At 46.2% G+C, this 16117-nt stretch overlaps 1 long non-coding RNA gene across 1 annotated transcript; it reads right to left on the reverse strand.

The window, feature by feature from the left end:
• Window positions 1–10666: 10666 nt before the first annotated feature.
• Window positions 10667–13517, reverse strand: LOC143764220 (uncharacterized). Its single transcript, XR_013213109.1, has 3 exons — window positions 13318–13517; window positions 10942–11085; window positions 10667–10751 (listed from the first exon to the last, which is right to left on the reverse strand). It is a non-coding gene; the product is annotated as an uncharacterized LOC143764220 (long non-coding RNA).
• Between the last annotated feature and the right edge of the window lie 2600 nt (window positions 13518–16117).

Below are 16117 nucleotides of genomic sequence, written 5' to 3' on the forward strand. Positions count from 1 at the left end.
GAAACTGAAATAGCTGTTGCAAAAAAAACAATTTTTAGAAAACATTAAGCTTAAGATTAATAGGGGTGCTCAAACTTTTTCATATAACTGTATATTAATACATTGTTCCTGCATTGATCCATCACATCAGAATATAAGGAATTTGTCTAAAATGGCCTATGAGCAGAAAAATAATAAAATAATATTTGCTTAATCTCCTGCCTGTAGTGGTGCCATCGCACTTAAGTTTGCCGTTGGTGTTTTCTTTGCTGCAGTCATGAACATCATGTACCACTTCATTCACTTGACTGCTGCAGACAATCACTGTCCCTTTGTGTTAACCCACACCGGGTTACTTTGGTGACCCAGCAAAAACTACTAACATCACTGATTTAAAGGGAACCTGTCACCCCCCCAGGCATTTGAAACTAAAAGAGCCACCTTGTGCAGCAGTAATGCTGCATTCTGACAAGGGGGCTCTTTTAGTTCTGGGTGCTGTAACTGCAGAAATAATCCGTTTTGTAATTTGTCAGAAAATACCTTTCTTCAGTCAAGAAGGCAGGCCTTTCCCCCCTGCTGCGGACGCCACATAGCCGTCACTCAAGTCTTCTTGGCGCCGGGCTCTGCCTCCTCAGCGCTGTTTTGAAATGAGCCGGCGCCTGCGCTCTTTTCTCCTGCGTTGGGCAGGCGCAGTGAGCGCTGCCCGTCCTTATATGCAGTCTAGCTGACTGCACCTGTGCGGCCGCCCTGCCTGTGAATCCCAGCCCCGCAATGTGAATAAATCAGAACACACTGCGGGGCTGGGATTCACAGGCAGGGCAGCCGCACAGGCCCCCTGCCAGTTCGTTTGTTGAACCTGGTACTGGGGTATGGGAGATGGGCGGGTCTAGCTACCAACATACCTCACCTCTGAGTGGTTAACAGAGTATATAATTGAGGCTGTTTGTCAGATGGTCTGTATGTTGAGGAGAAGGCCTCCTGTGTGTGTTTGGCTCCAGACCAAGCCTGAATACTGGACACTACCCCAGCCTATGTGGACCACAGGACAGGCGGACCAGAGCCCTGCTATGGATATTTGTATTTTGTTTGCCTGGTCTAAAAGCTGTTTGTTTTTCTGTTTGGCTTCTGGGATTATGAAGCAATAAACTCACATAAACTTTTCATAGAACCAGCCTACTGTCTTCCTCCTGTCGCACCCAAGTGAGTACAACCCCTTCAATTGGTGGAGAATGCGGGCAGCATTCTCAACAGAGACGTGCAACTGCTACAGGAAGGGCTGCATGTCCTGGGTTGTCTGCCGCAAGCATCACCAGAAAAAATGGAGGACCTGCTGAAACACTTGGTCCTTTTGCAGCAGCACCAGCAAGAGACCAACAGGCTGTTGTTACAGCAAATCCAGCAGGAACAACGGCAGCATATGCAGCTTCTGGCATCCGCCATCCAGCGGATGATGCCCACGTCCGGAAGGCAGTAAGACGAGCTGTGCAGAAAATGACTCCTGGGGATGACGTTGAGCCTTTACTGAGGGTGCTTGAAAGGGTCACCGAGAGGGAGAAACTCCCACCAGAGCAGTGGACAGTGGTACTGGCACCATACTTGATAGGAGAACCCCAGAAGGTGTACTATGATTTAGCTTTGCCGAACACCGAGTATGACAAGTTAAAAACAGATTCTCGCGTGCTTGGGGGTCACAATGACTATCAGAGCACAGCAGGTTCCCCGCTGGGCATATCACCAGGACAAACTACCTTGCTCCCAAATGTTTCACCTTTTGCACCAGAAGTGGCTGCAGCCAGAGTCTTCAACACCTGCGCAGATGGTAGAACAAGTGGTGATGGATGTGTTTGTGCACTTCCTCCCGAGGCCCATACAGATTTGGGTTTTCCAGGATGATCTCCGGAATGCCGATGAACTGGTTGAGAGATACCAGGGGGTTAAAGGTTCCTTTGGAAAGCAGCCCACTCCATACTGGCAGTCCCAACAGGGGGCGGAAGCCCAAAAGGGGGTGGGGCGTCTAAGGTCCAAAAGGGCCGGGGAGATGGTACCTCGGGTCACTACGGGTGATGTTGTTTGCTGGAGGTGCCATGGCCCACACCATATAGCCGCCTATTGTCCCCTGAGCAGATGAACTGTAGCATAGGACGCCGATGTTCATATTATATGTATCTGGCCTGCAGTGTGAACTGTTCCCCCAGCGAGGGGCCTCAAGCCTGTCCTGTGAAGTTGAGTAGGAGGGAGGTAACAAAACTGCTAGACTCTGGGAGTTTAATGACCCTTGTGAAGGCCACCCTTCCTTTCCAACAGATCCCAGGAAAAAAATAAAAATAAAAAATATCGGCATTTGGTGCATACATGGTGATGGTAAGGGCTACCCTATGGCCAGAGTGGACATTGAAATGGCCTACGGTACTGAGTCCCATGAGGGTGGCGTCATTCAAGACTTGTTGCACCCTAATATTATAGGACTTTTGTTTATTTTGGGATCTGTGGGGGAAGGGTTCCAAGTTTGCTGGCGCGAATAGGGAACCAGTGAACCCTAATAAGGTATCATCACTCCCAGAGTCAGGCGTATTTCCCTTTTGTGTCCTTGTGGGTGATGAGGAGTAAGTGTCCCCTGAGTCTAACATTCCGGAGTTAGGGGTGACCAGTGAGAATTTTGGGTCTGCCTAAAATAGGGATCTAACTCTGAAAGAAGTGTCTAATAATGTCACCGTCATAAATAAGGTTGCATAGGAGCTGAGGACGGGCACCAAGTTTCTCAATTTTATGATGAGTGGGGAGTTGTATCGGGTCATGAAAGTAAGGGAGGAGCTGGTGGAACAGTTAATAGTGCTGGGCCCCTATAGATGGAAGGTGTTGGACATGGCCTTTTCACACATCTTGGTGGGGACATCTGTGAGTGGGAAAAAAGTATGGTGCAGAGGTTCTATTGGCCCAGGTGTCACCAGAAAATATTAAACTATTGCAGGTCCTGTCCTACATGTCAGTTAACCGCCTCCACCTTTCACTTTTGAAGTTCCCTTGTGCCATTGCCCATTATTGAAGGGACGTTCAAGAGAATTGCTATGGACTTGGTTGGTTTGTAGGTTAAATCTGCTCATGGGCATCATTACATATTGGTCATACTGGTCTATGCCACACACTATCCTGAAGCAATTCCCCTGATAAACTCCTCAGCGAAGAGTATAGTCCGCGAAATGGTCCATATGTTTTCCCGGACAGGTTTACCGAAAGAGATCCTGACCAACCAGGTGACACCTTTTAGGAGTAAGGTGAAGAGGGAGTTATGCAAGGTCCTGCAAATCTCCCAGTTGAGGACTTCAGTGTACCATCCTCAGACAGATGGCCTTGTCGAAAGGTTAAATAAAACACTGAAGAGCATGCTGAGGAAAGCCATAGAAAATGACGGTAGAGACTGGAACTGTCTCTTACCGTATCTGTTGTTCTCCATCCATGAGGTTCCTCAGGCCTCTACGGGGTTCTTGCTGTTGTGAAATTGGATTTTGGGCTCCCCCGGTGGCCACTGGTGGAATTGAACTGGTGTGCATCATCCTCTCTGTTCACCTGTTTCCATCAGGATGTGGGAGTCGCTATTTAGCCTTGCTCCTCTGTCACTTCCATGCCGGTCAACATTGTAATCAGAAGCCTTTCTGTGCATGTTCCTGCTGCTAGACAACTCCCAGCTAAGTTGGACTTTAGTCCTTGTTTGTTTTTGCATTTTGTTCCAGTTCACAGCTGTAGTTTCGTTTCTGTGTCTGGAAAGCTCTTGTGATCTGAAATTGCCACTCTGATGTTATGAGTTAATACTAGAGTCTTAAAGTAATTTCAGGATGTGTTTTGATAGGGTTTTCAGCTGACCATGAAAGTGCCCTTTCTGTCTTCCTGCTATCTAGTAAGCGGACCTCAATTTTGCTAAACCTTTTTTCATACTACGTTTGTCATTTCATCTAAAATCACCGCCAATATTTGTGGGGGCCTCTGTCTGCCTTTCGGGGAAATTTCTCTAGAGGTGAGCCAGGACTATATTTTCCTCTGCCAGGATTAGTTAGTCCTCCGGCCGGCGCTGGGCGTCTAGGGATAAACGCAGGCTACGCTACCCGGCTACTGTTAGTTGTGCGGCAGGTTTAGTTCATGGTCAGTTTAGTTTCCATCCTTCCAAGAGCTAGTTCTTATGTTTGCTGGGCTATGTTCTCTTGCCATTGAGAACCATAACAGTTTGACCGGCCAAAAAAGGGTTAAATTAATTGACAGAGAAAGGAGAGAAAAGAGAAGTCTGCTGAAGATTTTTTTTTTTTTTTCCTTCAGTTCTGAGTGTGCTTGTAATTGAATTTCTTGCAAGTCTGCCTATATTGCAGCCTTTCTCTCTCTCTCTCTTTCTAATCCTGGAATGGCTCTGTGTTCATCTGTTTAAAATGGATATTCAGAGTTTAGCTGCAGGTTTGAATAATCTCACCACGAAAGTTCAAAATTTACAAGATTTTGTTGTTCATGTTCCTATATCTGAACCTAGAATTCCTTTGCCTGAATTTTTCTCGGGGAATAGATCTTGCTTTCAAAATTTCAAAAATAATTGCAAGTTGTTTTTGTCCCTGAAATCTCGCTCTGCTGGAGATCCTGCTCAGCAGGTCAGGATTGTGATTTCCTTGCTCCGGGGCGACCCTCAGGATTGGGCTTTTGCATTGGCTCCAGGGGATCCTGCGTTGCTCAATGTGGATGCGTTTTTTCTGGCCTTGGGGTTGCTTTATGAGGAACCTCAGTTAGAACTTCAGGCGGAAAAGGCCTTGATGTCCCTATCTCAGGGGCAAGACGAAGCTGAAATATACTGCCAAAAATTCCGTAAATGGGCTGTGCTTACTCAGTGGAATGAGTGCGCCCTGGCGGCGAATTTCAGAGAGGGTCTCTCTGATGCCATTAAGGATGTTATGGTGGGGTTCCCTGTGCCTGCGGGTCTGAATGAGTCCATGACAATGGCTATCCAGATCGATAGGCGTCTGCGGGAGCGCAAACCTGTGCACCATTTGGCGGTGTCTACTGAGAAGACGCCAGAGAATATGCAATGTGATAGAATTCTGTCCAGAAGTGAACGGCAGAATTTTAGACGAAAAAATGGGTTGTGCTTCTATTGCGGTGATTCAACTCATGTTATATCAGCATGCTCTAAGCGTACTAAGAAGCTTGATAAATCTGTTTCAATTGGCACTTTACAGTCTAAGTTTATTCTATCTGTGACCCTGATTTGTTCTTTATCATCTATTACCGCGGATGCCTATGTCGACTCTGGCGCCGCTTTGAGTCTTATGGATTGGTCCTTTGCCAAACGCTGTGGGTATGATTTGGAGCCTCTTGAAACTCCTATACCCCTGAAGGGGATTGACTCCACCCCATTGGCTAGCAATAAACCACAATACTGGACACAAGTAACTATGCGGATTAATCCGGATCACCAGGAGATTATTCGCTTTCTTGTGCTGTATAACCTACATGATGTGTTGGTGCTTGGATTGCCATGGCTGCAATCTCATAACCCAGTCCTTGACTGGAAAGCTATGTCTGTGTTAAGCTGGGGATGTAAAGGGACTCATGGGGACGTACCTGTGGTTTCCATTTCATCATCTATTCCCTCTGAGATTCCTGAATTCTTGACTGAATATCGTGACGTTTTTGAAGAACCTAAGCTTGGTTCATTACCTCCGCACCGGGAGTGCGATTGTGCCATAGATTTGATTCCGGGTAGTAAATACCCTAAGGGTCGTTTATTTAATCTGTCTGTGCCTGAACATGCTGCTATGCGAGAATATATAAAGGAGTCCTTGGAAAAGGGACATATTCGTCCTTCGTCATCTCCCTTAGGAGCCGGTTTTTTCTTTGTGGCTAAGAAAGATGGCTCTTTGAGGCCGTGCATTGATTATCGGCTTTTGAATAAAATCACGGTTAAATATCAATATCCGTTGCCACTGCTGACTGATTTGTTTGCTCGCATAAAGGGGGCCAAGTGGTTCTCTAAGATAGATCTCCGTGGGGCGTATAATTTGGTGCGAATTAAGCAGGGGGATGAGTGGAAAACCGCATTTAATACGCCCGAGGGCCACTTTGAGTATTTGGTGATGCCTTTTGGTCTTTCAAATGCCCCTTCAGTCTTTCAGTCCTTTATGCATGACATTTTCCGTGATTATTTGGATAAATTTATGATTGTGTATCTGGATGATATTTTGATTTTTTCGGATGACTGGGACTCTCATGTCCAGCAGGTCAGGAGGGTTTTTCAGGTTTTGCGGTCTAATTCCTTGTGTGTGAAGGGTTCTAAGTGCGTTTTTGGGGTTCAAAAGATTTCCTTTTTGGGATATATTTTTTCCCCCTCTTCCATCGAGATGGATCCTGTCAAGGTTCAGGCTATTTGTGATTGGACGCAACCCTCTTCCCTTAAGAGTCTTCAGAAATTTTTGGGCTTTGCTAACTTTTATCGTCGATTTATTGCTGGTTTTTCTGATGTTGTTAAACCATTGACTGATTTGACTAAGAAGGGTGCTGATGTTGCTGATTGGTCCCCTGCTGCTGTGGAGGCCTTTCGGGAGCTTAAGCGCCGCTTTTCTTCCGCCCCTGTGTTGCGTCAGCCTGATGTTGCTCTTCCTTTTCAGGTTGAGGTCGACGCTTCTGAAATCGGAGCTGGGGCGGTTTTGTCGCAGAGAAGTTCCGATTGCTCCGTGATGAGACCTTGTGCTTTTTTCTCGCGTAAATTTTCGCCCGCCGAGCGGAATTATGATGTTGGGAATCGGGAGCTTTTGGCCATGAAGTGGGCTTTTGAGGAGTGGCGTCATTGGCTTGAGGGGGCTAGACATCAGGTGGTGGTATTGACTGACCACAAAAATCTAATTTATCTTGAGTCCGCCAGACGCCTGAATCCTAGACAGGCGCGCTGGTCGTTGTTTTTCTCTCGGTTTGATTTTGTGGTGTCCTACCTGCCGGGTTCTAAGAATGTTAAGGCGGATGCCCTTTCTAGGAGTTTTGAGCCTGACTCCCCTGGTAATTCTGAACCTACAGGTATCCTTAAGGATGGAGTGATATTGTCTGCCGTTTCTCCAGACCTGCGGCGGGCCTTGCAGGAGTTTCAGGCGGATAGACCTGATCGTTGCCCACCTGGTAGACTGTTTGTTCCTGATGATTGGACCAGTAAAGTCATTTCTGAGGTTCATTCTTCTGCGTTGGCAGGTCATCCTGGAATCTTTGGTACCAGGGATTTGGTGGCAAGGTCCTTCTGGTGGCCTTCCCTGTCTCGAGATGTGCGAGGCTTCGTGCAGTCTTGTGATGTTTGTGCTCGGGCCAAGCCTTGTTGTTCTCGGGCTAGTGGATTGTTGTTGCCCTTGCCTATCCCGAAGAGGCCCTGGACGCACATCTCGATGGATTTTATTTCGGATCTTCCTGTTTCTCAGAAGATGTCTGTCATCTGGGTGGTGTGTGATCGTTTCTCTAAGATGGTCCATTTGGTTCCCCTGCCTAAGTTGCCTTCTTCTTCCGAGTTGGTTCCTCTGTTTTTTCAAAATGTGGTCCGTTTGCATGGTATTCCGGAGAATATCGTTTCTGACAGAGGTACCCAATTCGTGTCTAGATTTTGGCGAGCATTCTGTGCTAGGATGGGCATAGATTTGTCTTTCTCGTCTGCTTTCCATCCTCAGACTAATGGCCAGACCGAGCGGACTAATCAGACCTTGGAGACATATTTGAGGTGTTTTGTGTCTGCGGATCAGGATGATTGGGTTGCTTTTTTGCCTTTAGCGGAGTTTGCCCTCAATAATCGGGCCAGCTCTGCCACCTTGGTGTCTCCCTTTTTCTGTAATTCGGGGTTTCATCCTCGATTTTCTTCTGGTCAGGTGGAATCTTCGGATTGTCCTGGAGTGGATGCTGTGGTGGAGAGGTTGCATCAGATTTGGGGGCAGGTAGTGGACAATTTGAAGTTGTCCCAGGAGAAGACTCAGCTTTTTGCCAACCGCCGGCGTCGGGTTGGTCCTCGGCTTTGTGTTGGGGACTTGGTGTGGTTGTCTTCTCGTTTTGTCCCTATGAGGGTTTCTTCTCCCAAGTTTAAGCCTCGGTTCATCGGCCCGTACAAGATATTGGAGATTCTTAACCCTGTGTCCTTCCGTTTGGACCTCCCTGCATCTTTTTCTATTCATAATGTTTTTCATCGGTCATTATTGCGCAGATATGAGGTACCGGTTGTGCCTTCCGTTGAGCCTCCTGCTCCGGTGTTGGTTGAGGGCGAGTTGGAGTACGTTGTGGAAAAAATCTTGGACTCCCGTGTTTCCAGACGGAAACTCCAGTATCTGGTCAAATGGAAGGGATACGGTCAGGAGGATAATTCTTGGGTGACTGCCTCTGATGTTCATGCCTCCGATTTGGTCCGTGCCTTTCATAGGGCTCATCCTGATCGCCCTGGTGGTTCTGGTGAGGGTTCGGTGCCCCCTCCTTGAGGGGGGGGTACTGTTGTGAAATTGGATTTTGGGCTCCCCCGGTGGCCACTGGTGGAATTGAACTTGTGTGCATCATCCTCTCTGTTCACCTGTTTCCATCAGGATGTGGGAGTCGCTATTTAGCCTTGCTCCTCTGTCACTTCCATGCCGGTCAACATTGTAATCAGAAGCCTTTCTGTGCATGTTCCTGCTGCTAGACAACTCCCAGCTAAGTTGGACTTTAGTCCTTGTTTGTTTTTGCATTTTGTTCCAGTTCACAGCTGTAGTTTCGTTTCTGTGTCTGGAAAGCTCTTGTGATCTGAAATTGCCACTCTGATGTTATGAGTTAATACTAGAGTCTTAAAGTAATTTCAGGATGTGTTTTGATAGGGTTTTCAGCTGACCATGAAAGTGCCCTTTCTGTCTTCCTGCTATCTAGTAAGCGGACCTCAATTTTGCTAAACCTATTTTCATACTACGTTTGTCATTTCATCTAAAATCACCGCCAATATTTGTGGGGGCCTCTGTCTGCCTTTCGGGGAAATTTCTCTAGAGGTGAGCCAGGACTATATTTTCCTCTGCCAGGATTAGTTAGTCCTCCGGCCGGCGCTGGGCGTCTAGGGATAAACGCAGGCTACGCTACCCGGCTACTGTTAGTTGTGCGGCAGGTTTAGTTCATGGTCAGTTTAGTTTCCATCCTTCCAAGAGCTAGTTCTTATGTTTGCTGGGCTATGTTCTCTTGCCATTGAGAACCATAACATCTTGCCATTCAAGCTTTTGTGTGGCCGACATCCGCGAGGTCTCCTGGATATAGCCAAGGAAACCTTGGCTTCTGGGTTTATGCAGCAATAAACCACATGAACGTTTAATGAAACAAGCCTCCTGTCTTCCTCCTGTCGCACCCAAGTGAGTACAACACCTACACTGTATATACAGCATAAGATCAGAGAGGTAAGTGATTGGCTGAAGAGATCACGTGAATGTACAAGATGGCATCAATTCAGGCAAGAAATAGAGTGTGGGGTGCACTGGTACAGCAGGTGAATATTACTTCTTTCATTAACTTACCACATTACCTGCTCATAGTGTACTTTATAAAAAATAATAATAAAAAAAAAATCAGAAAACTGCTATAAACTCAGACCTTCAGCTGTAGCCTCACATCAGACACTAGAAGATTAAATAAGACATTCATGCCAAGCCCTGGATTTACATGCAGTGAATTATATTCCGGTGTTTCACTCTTCTAGCCCAAGGATGGCTCTCGGTATGATATTAATATAAAGCAGGCTGTTCCCACAGAGCTTTGTAAATATGATGCTTCTACATAGCAGGAAGAAACACACAATCCACCGAAGCCGCTTAGTCCTGCAATACGGGGATCTGTAATTCATATAGCAGACATATAATGGGATAACACCTGTACTGGGGTCCATCAGCCGCTCGGTGCACTCACAGCTCCGCTTACAGCAGTTCAGTGGATGTGTAACCTGTATTGTATCTGCTTCTGTATGATCCCTTATCTGGGGGATGCACTAAGGAATATACTGCTGTATAGAATAAAGGGGTCCAGCCTAGGGGTGCACTAATATGAGCTGGCTTTTACCGTGCTGTACTACCATAGCTTGCCAAAAGTTTTGCATTGTTTCTGGCAAACTAATATACATACGTAAATGCTCCCTTAGTGGGCTATTTACATAGGGCAATATTTCTGACAAACAGCAAGGTCACCAGCACTGGCAGATCCGCACCAAATTATTTGTATTTTGGAGCAGATTTGTCTGTAAATATGGTAAATGAAAGAAAACAAAAACACTTTCATGGTTCCCTTGTCTGGTCCTCTGCCGGCTTCTGTGCATCCCAGACTCCTCTGACAGTGTCACATGTGACTTCTGCAGCCGTGATTGACTGTCTGTCAGGCAGGATTCTCTGCAGTTCAGGCTTGAGCAGACTGAAGAATTGACATTTTCTGTGGCAGTGCTACAAAGTTACAAGTGTCGTACAAATCACACTTAATTGAATAGTCACATATACCAGCATTAAATGTTGCTGAGCTATAAAGTACTCTTCACTTTATTGGAGTTTTTCAGACGCCGCTGCATCCGGTCCTCACTTTTTCACTCCTCTTTTGATGAAAGTTTTAGTCTTTGCTGTCTTTTCTTCTCCCTGGAGTACCATTATAATCACACATTCAGCCCCAGCGACGTTATTGAGATCATTTCTTATATTTTACCGGTAATAACTTACTTAACGAAACACATCCATCCCATACAGCTTGAGGGGTGCAGTCGTCAATCATTATCTCCAATGGGGGCACCATTAATGCTCGTACTGGTAAATAGGAAAGTATTACCTACACTTATCATCACACACAGAGCTAATGCCTGCTAAAATGATACCACTGCCACTTTCCAGAGCAGCCATTTAGGTAAGTAGGAAGCGGTAGGAACAGAACGCTAGACTTCTCTGCGTGAAGTGTGATAATGTAGCACAAAGGTTTTTATACATTAATATCATTTACCCTCCTGTCCTTGCTGAGTGCAGGTGACATCAGCCGGAGGTTATTTCAGGTGTCATCAGCAGGAAGTTGAATCAGGTCTCATCAGCCAGAGGTTGTTTCAGGTGTCATCAGCCGGAGGTTGTTTCAGCTGTCAAGAATTTCACACTGCACCAATTAAAAAAAAAAAAATAAATAAATGTTATTGCTCTTTTACCAATTATCTTTTTTTTTCTTCTTTTTTTTTTTATAGTAGGGTTAAAGCATTCATCCAGACAAAAAGTGGAGGCTTGAATAAGTCCCTGACGTTTTATTTGCTGTCCTTCTTACATAAACTTTGCTTTTTGTTTTCCAGACCTCTGTGTTTGCATTTTTGGGACAGGATATAGATCTGACAGGTTGGATATGGATAACTGCATTTCCAAGGATAATACTCAGATTTATTCTGCAAGATTCAGATTGCTCTGCGAAGATACAAATGAAGACTAACCTAAATCAATGGGGCTAATTTTCTGCCTTTCCGCTTTCCTGCAGCATGCCACTTATTCGTGTGGACATTTTACAATGTATGTGAACAGGATTATGAAAGTCTCATTTACATGTATGGGATGTAGAATTCATGTGGATGCTCTGCACCTGATCACTCAGAGAATTTTCCCTCTTTCATCTCCCTCTTACATTCAATTACAAGGCAAATGACCATCCAACCCCAATTTAGTCTATAAATGTAACTTGAAATTTCCATTGGGGTAGATATAAAGTGAAAGAAATCTCTGAGCAATGCCATAGGGGTTTATAGAGCCAATTCATTGTGCAAATCAGGAGGCTTTGAGCTACACAAGACTCCACAATGGATCTTACCACATCTACCGGCGCCCTAGATGTCTCCTATGCCTCCCTACAAAATACAATTCCCCAACTTTCCTTACATAAATAGGGAGTGAATTACTGACAGACTCCTTTTACCTAATAACCTTGCTGAGTAGTAGACTTACAGGCATGTGACAGTGAAACTTTCAAGTTGCTGACCATGGTACTGAAAGAAAGAAAGTTTTACAACAATGTGCAGGAGTTCTGCACCTGCACCCCCAGGAACAAACTGCGCCTGAGCCAAAAGGACAAACTGCGTTTGCATCCACAGGAACAAACTGCCTTCAATTCAAGAAACAAAATTCATCATCACCCCCAAGATCAAACTGCACCTTTATTCCCAGGGACAAACTGCACCTGCCTCCCCAAGAACAATCTGCACCTGCACCACCAGGAATAAAACTGCGCCTGCACCTCCAAGAACAATCTGTACCTGCATCCCCAGTAACAAACCGCCTGCACCACTAGGAACAATCTGTACCTGCATCCTCAGGAACAAACTGTGCCTTTACTCCCAGGAAAAGCACCCCCAAGATCAAACTGTACCTGCATCCCCTGGGACAAACTGCGCTTGCACCACCAGGAAAAACTGTATATGCAAATTGCAGAGGAGCATTGCATGGCGAATAAGCCTCCTTACCTTGACAAACCAGAGCTGGTATGTCACTCTCCACAAGGAGAAACCTTACCCTTTAGACCTCAGGAAAAACTGCTCATGCATCCTCAGGAACAAACTGCACTTTTACCCCCAGGAAAAGCACCCCCACGATCAAACTACCTGCACCCCCAGAAACTAACTAACTGTACCTGCACCCCCACAAACAAACTTCACCTGCACCCCAGGAATGAAATGCTTCTGCACAGGTGGACGTGACAACTTCAAACCGTGATTTTAACGGTCAATAAAATCAAGGGGGAGTTGTTGGGGACTTCAGACGGCTGTAAAATTCACCATTGGAATGGGGTCTCTGGAACATTACGTCAAAGTGAAGCAGCCGTGCATGTAAAGATGCTGTGGAAGAATCAAAGATGCTGTTTTCTGTTTAACTCTGTGAAGTTAGTCCAACTTTTAAACGTGTTGAGAATAAACCGCATTGTCTTTCCTCTACAAATTCTTCTGGATTTTTTGGGGCTCCAGACAGCATAGATCTTTATCAGAGAGAATACCATTCATGTGAGAGCAAATTAATTTCTGCTAAATCTTTATTCCATGACTTATTAATTACCAAATGCAATACCGAGAATTGTTAACGGACGGAGTAAAGTAATTGTGCAGAATGAGAAAGGTCAGCGTCTCGGGCCGACGTGTGTGTAAATGAACATGGTTCCAGTGTAAATGAGGCAACAAGGAAATCGAATGTTTCGGCGACTGTAATAATAAGCGGCCGTCCAATTTATCTGCCGTGTATTGTGTGCATGCACGACTAGCCTAATTATCAGATTTCTAAAAATAAATGTCACGGTGCCTGGTTTCACCCCATCCTATGGATTTCTCTGCCGTTTTGTCTTTTTTTTTAAAAAAAATTCTACCTCCGTTCTAATGAAGAGAGAAGGTGTAGAGGTGATGGCACCAGAATCAGCCATTACGCCGTCTCGCCTGACTCCTTGGCTTTGATATTAAGCAGCTGGCGTTCCCGACATTAATACGACTTCTTATTTTGTTTACTGAAGATCGTTTTTTAGATGATAAAAGCGCATTGCAGTCAGGTCCTCCAGAGAACAGCAGCCGCCTGAAATCAGACCACAACCAAAGCAAAATAATTAGCGAGAAAGCACAAAAAACAAAGCGGCTTGAGAGAGGGAGGTTACGGAAACTTGGTTTCTTACAATTCAGCATCTAAGGCATGGATTAAAGAAAACACGAATCAAGCCAGGGTGCTCTGTTATTAATATCTCCCGCAGGACCTCAACATGCTCTTACCTTTCCCAGACTCTTGACGAGATAAAGCTTTATGAAATATCTGAGGAATACCGTCTCGTAGACAAGCTCCATGCCGGGGGACTCTTTAGACGCAGGCAATTTAATGCCGGTGTTTTCATCACATTTAATCGGGAGATCGACGTTTATTTTTCCCATAATCTAATTTTTGTTTTAGTGGTGGAAGCAGAAGGTTATGAAAAAGGAACATTGTAAATAGAGGGAGGAATCTCGCCGAGTTCCCATACCATCTGTGCCAGGCCTTCTGCTTGTCTGCACGTTACGTAAATGGTCTCCAAGCAAGAATAACTGCAGTATCGTTCAGATTCGCCTACGGTAGAGAATTCTAGAATGTCCTCGACAAAAACGGTGCGGCGTCGCTCTCTGCTGCCTTTCATGGAAGACAGCACATAGATGTGATTATGAAGTTCTGCTTCATGATCGGCCTTATATATGTCACATTCCATGGGCTCTTCTAACCTAATACATGGCTGGAAGGACAGGCCTGGGACTCCTTTATAGCAGCTACAGGCAAAGCTGAAAATCTGCCCTTCATTGCAGCATTTTTGGGCAATTCCTAAAACCTGCATAACTCATCCTCTATGCAACTTTTATGGAGGTGATTATAGAGACTGACTTATTTGTTACACTTTTGCTTGTCACTGTATAATACATGGTCACCTATTTATGTGAATAGGCCAGACTCGGAATGGCCCACCAGAGAACCGGAGGATTCTCCGGTGGGCCCAGGCACTGACACCTGCTGGCATACTGGCCAGCAGCTGCCTAGGGCTCCCACTGCTCCAGGGGCCCCCAGCCAGTGGCTATGGGGCCCCTGAGTCAAGGGGGCCTGCCCTGTGCCAGTAGCAGCATCTGGAGACAGGATCCTGTCCCCGCTGCTAAAGCAGAATGAATATTCACGCTTCCCCACGCCCCTATGGGCGTGGGGAAGCGTGAATACCATTTCTCTTTAATAGCAGGCAGCGTTAGCCGCAGGCTGCAGCTAACACTGCCCGCATGTAAAGCCTCACCACCACACACATACACACACAGCACCGCACACATACACACATATGCAGGCACAGACTCACAGAGCAGCTCACATCCCGGCATCCTGCTTCCTGTCTGAGACAGCCCAGTTGGATGACGTCATCATCCAGCATGCTGTCTCAGTCAGAAAGCTTCCAGTGAGGAAGAGGCTGCTGGGATGAGCTGCTGCTGCGGGGAGGTGAGCTGTGCTGTGTGCCTGCGTGTGTGTGCCTGCCTGCATGTGTGTTTGTGCCTGTGTGTGAGTGTATGTGTGTGTGTTTGTGGTGGTGGTGAAGGACAATGATATTGGTGAGGGGAGATGATGGAGGTGATGGGTAATGATGGTGGTGGGGAGACAATGATGGAGGTGATGGGCAATGATGGTGGTGGGGGGGAGACAATGATGGAGGAGATGGGCAATGATGGAGGTGATAGGCAATCTAGGTGATAAGTAATGATGGTGGAGAGGCAATGATGGAGGTGATGGGCAATGATGGTGGTGGGGGAGGCAATGATGGAGGTGATGGGCAATGATGGAGGTGAAAGGCAATGATGGTGGGGAGGCAATGATGAAGGTGATAGGCAATGATGGTAGGGAGGCAATGATGGAGGTGATGGGCAATGATGGTGGGGAGGCAATGATGAAGGTGATAGGCAATGATGGTAGGGAGGCAATGATGGAGGTGATGGGCAATGATGATGGAGGTGATGGGCAATAACGGAGGTGATAGGCAATAACGGAGGTGATAGGCAATGATGGTGATGGGCAATTATGGTGGTAGGGGAGGCAATGATGGTGGTGATGGGCAATGATGGTGGTGGGGGATGCAATGATGGAGGTGATGAAATGGGCAATGATGGTGGTGGGGTGAGGCAATGATGGAGGTGATGATGGAGGTGATGAAGGAGGTGATGAAATGGACAATGATGGTGAGGGAGGAGGCAATGATGCAGGTGGTGGAATGGGCAGTGATGGAGATGGTGTGGGAGAATGATAGAGGGGGAGGGGGAGAAGGCAATGATGGAGGTGGTGATGAGGACAATGATGGGGTGGAGAGGGGCTGCACTATACTTTATGAAGGGGCTACATTATATTCTGTGGGGGTACTACATTATATTATGGGGGCTACATCATACTATATGAGGGGGCTACAGTATACTCTATGGGAGGGCTGCATTATATTCTGTGGTGGGGCTGCATTCTCTCAGGGGACTACATTATATTCTGTGGTGGGCTGCATTATACTATATGAGGGGGGCTACATTATATTCTATGGTGGGGACTGCGTTATACCAGAGGGGGTTGCATTATATTTTGTGGGGTGCTGCATTATATTCTATGAGAGAGGACTGCATTATATTTTATGAGGGGGCTACATTATA

This window comes from Ranitomeya variabilis, chromosome 4, assembly GCF_051348905.1.
Source record: "Ranitomeya variabilis isolate aRanVar5 chromosome 4, aRanVar5.hap1, whole genome shotgun sequence".
NCBI lineage: Eukaryota > Metazoa > Chordata > Amphibia > Anura > Dendrobatidae > Ranitomeya > Ranitomeya variabilis.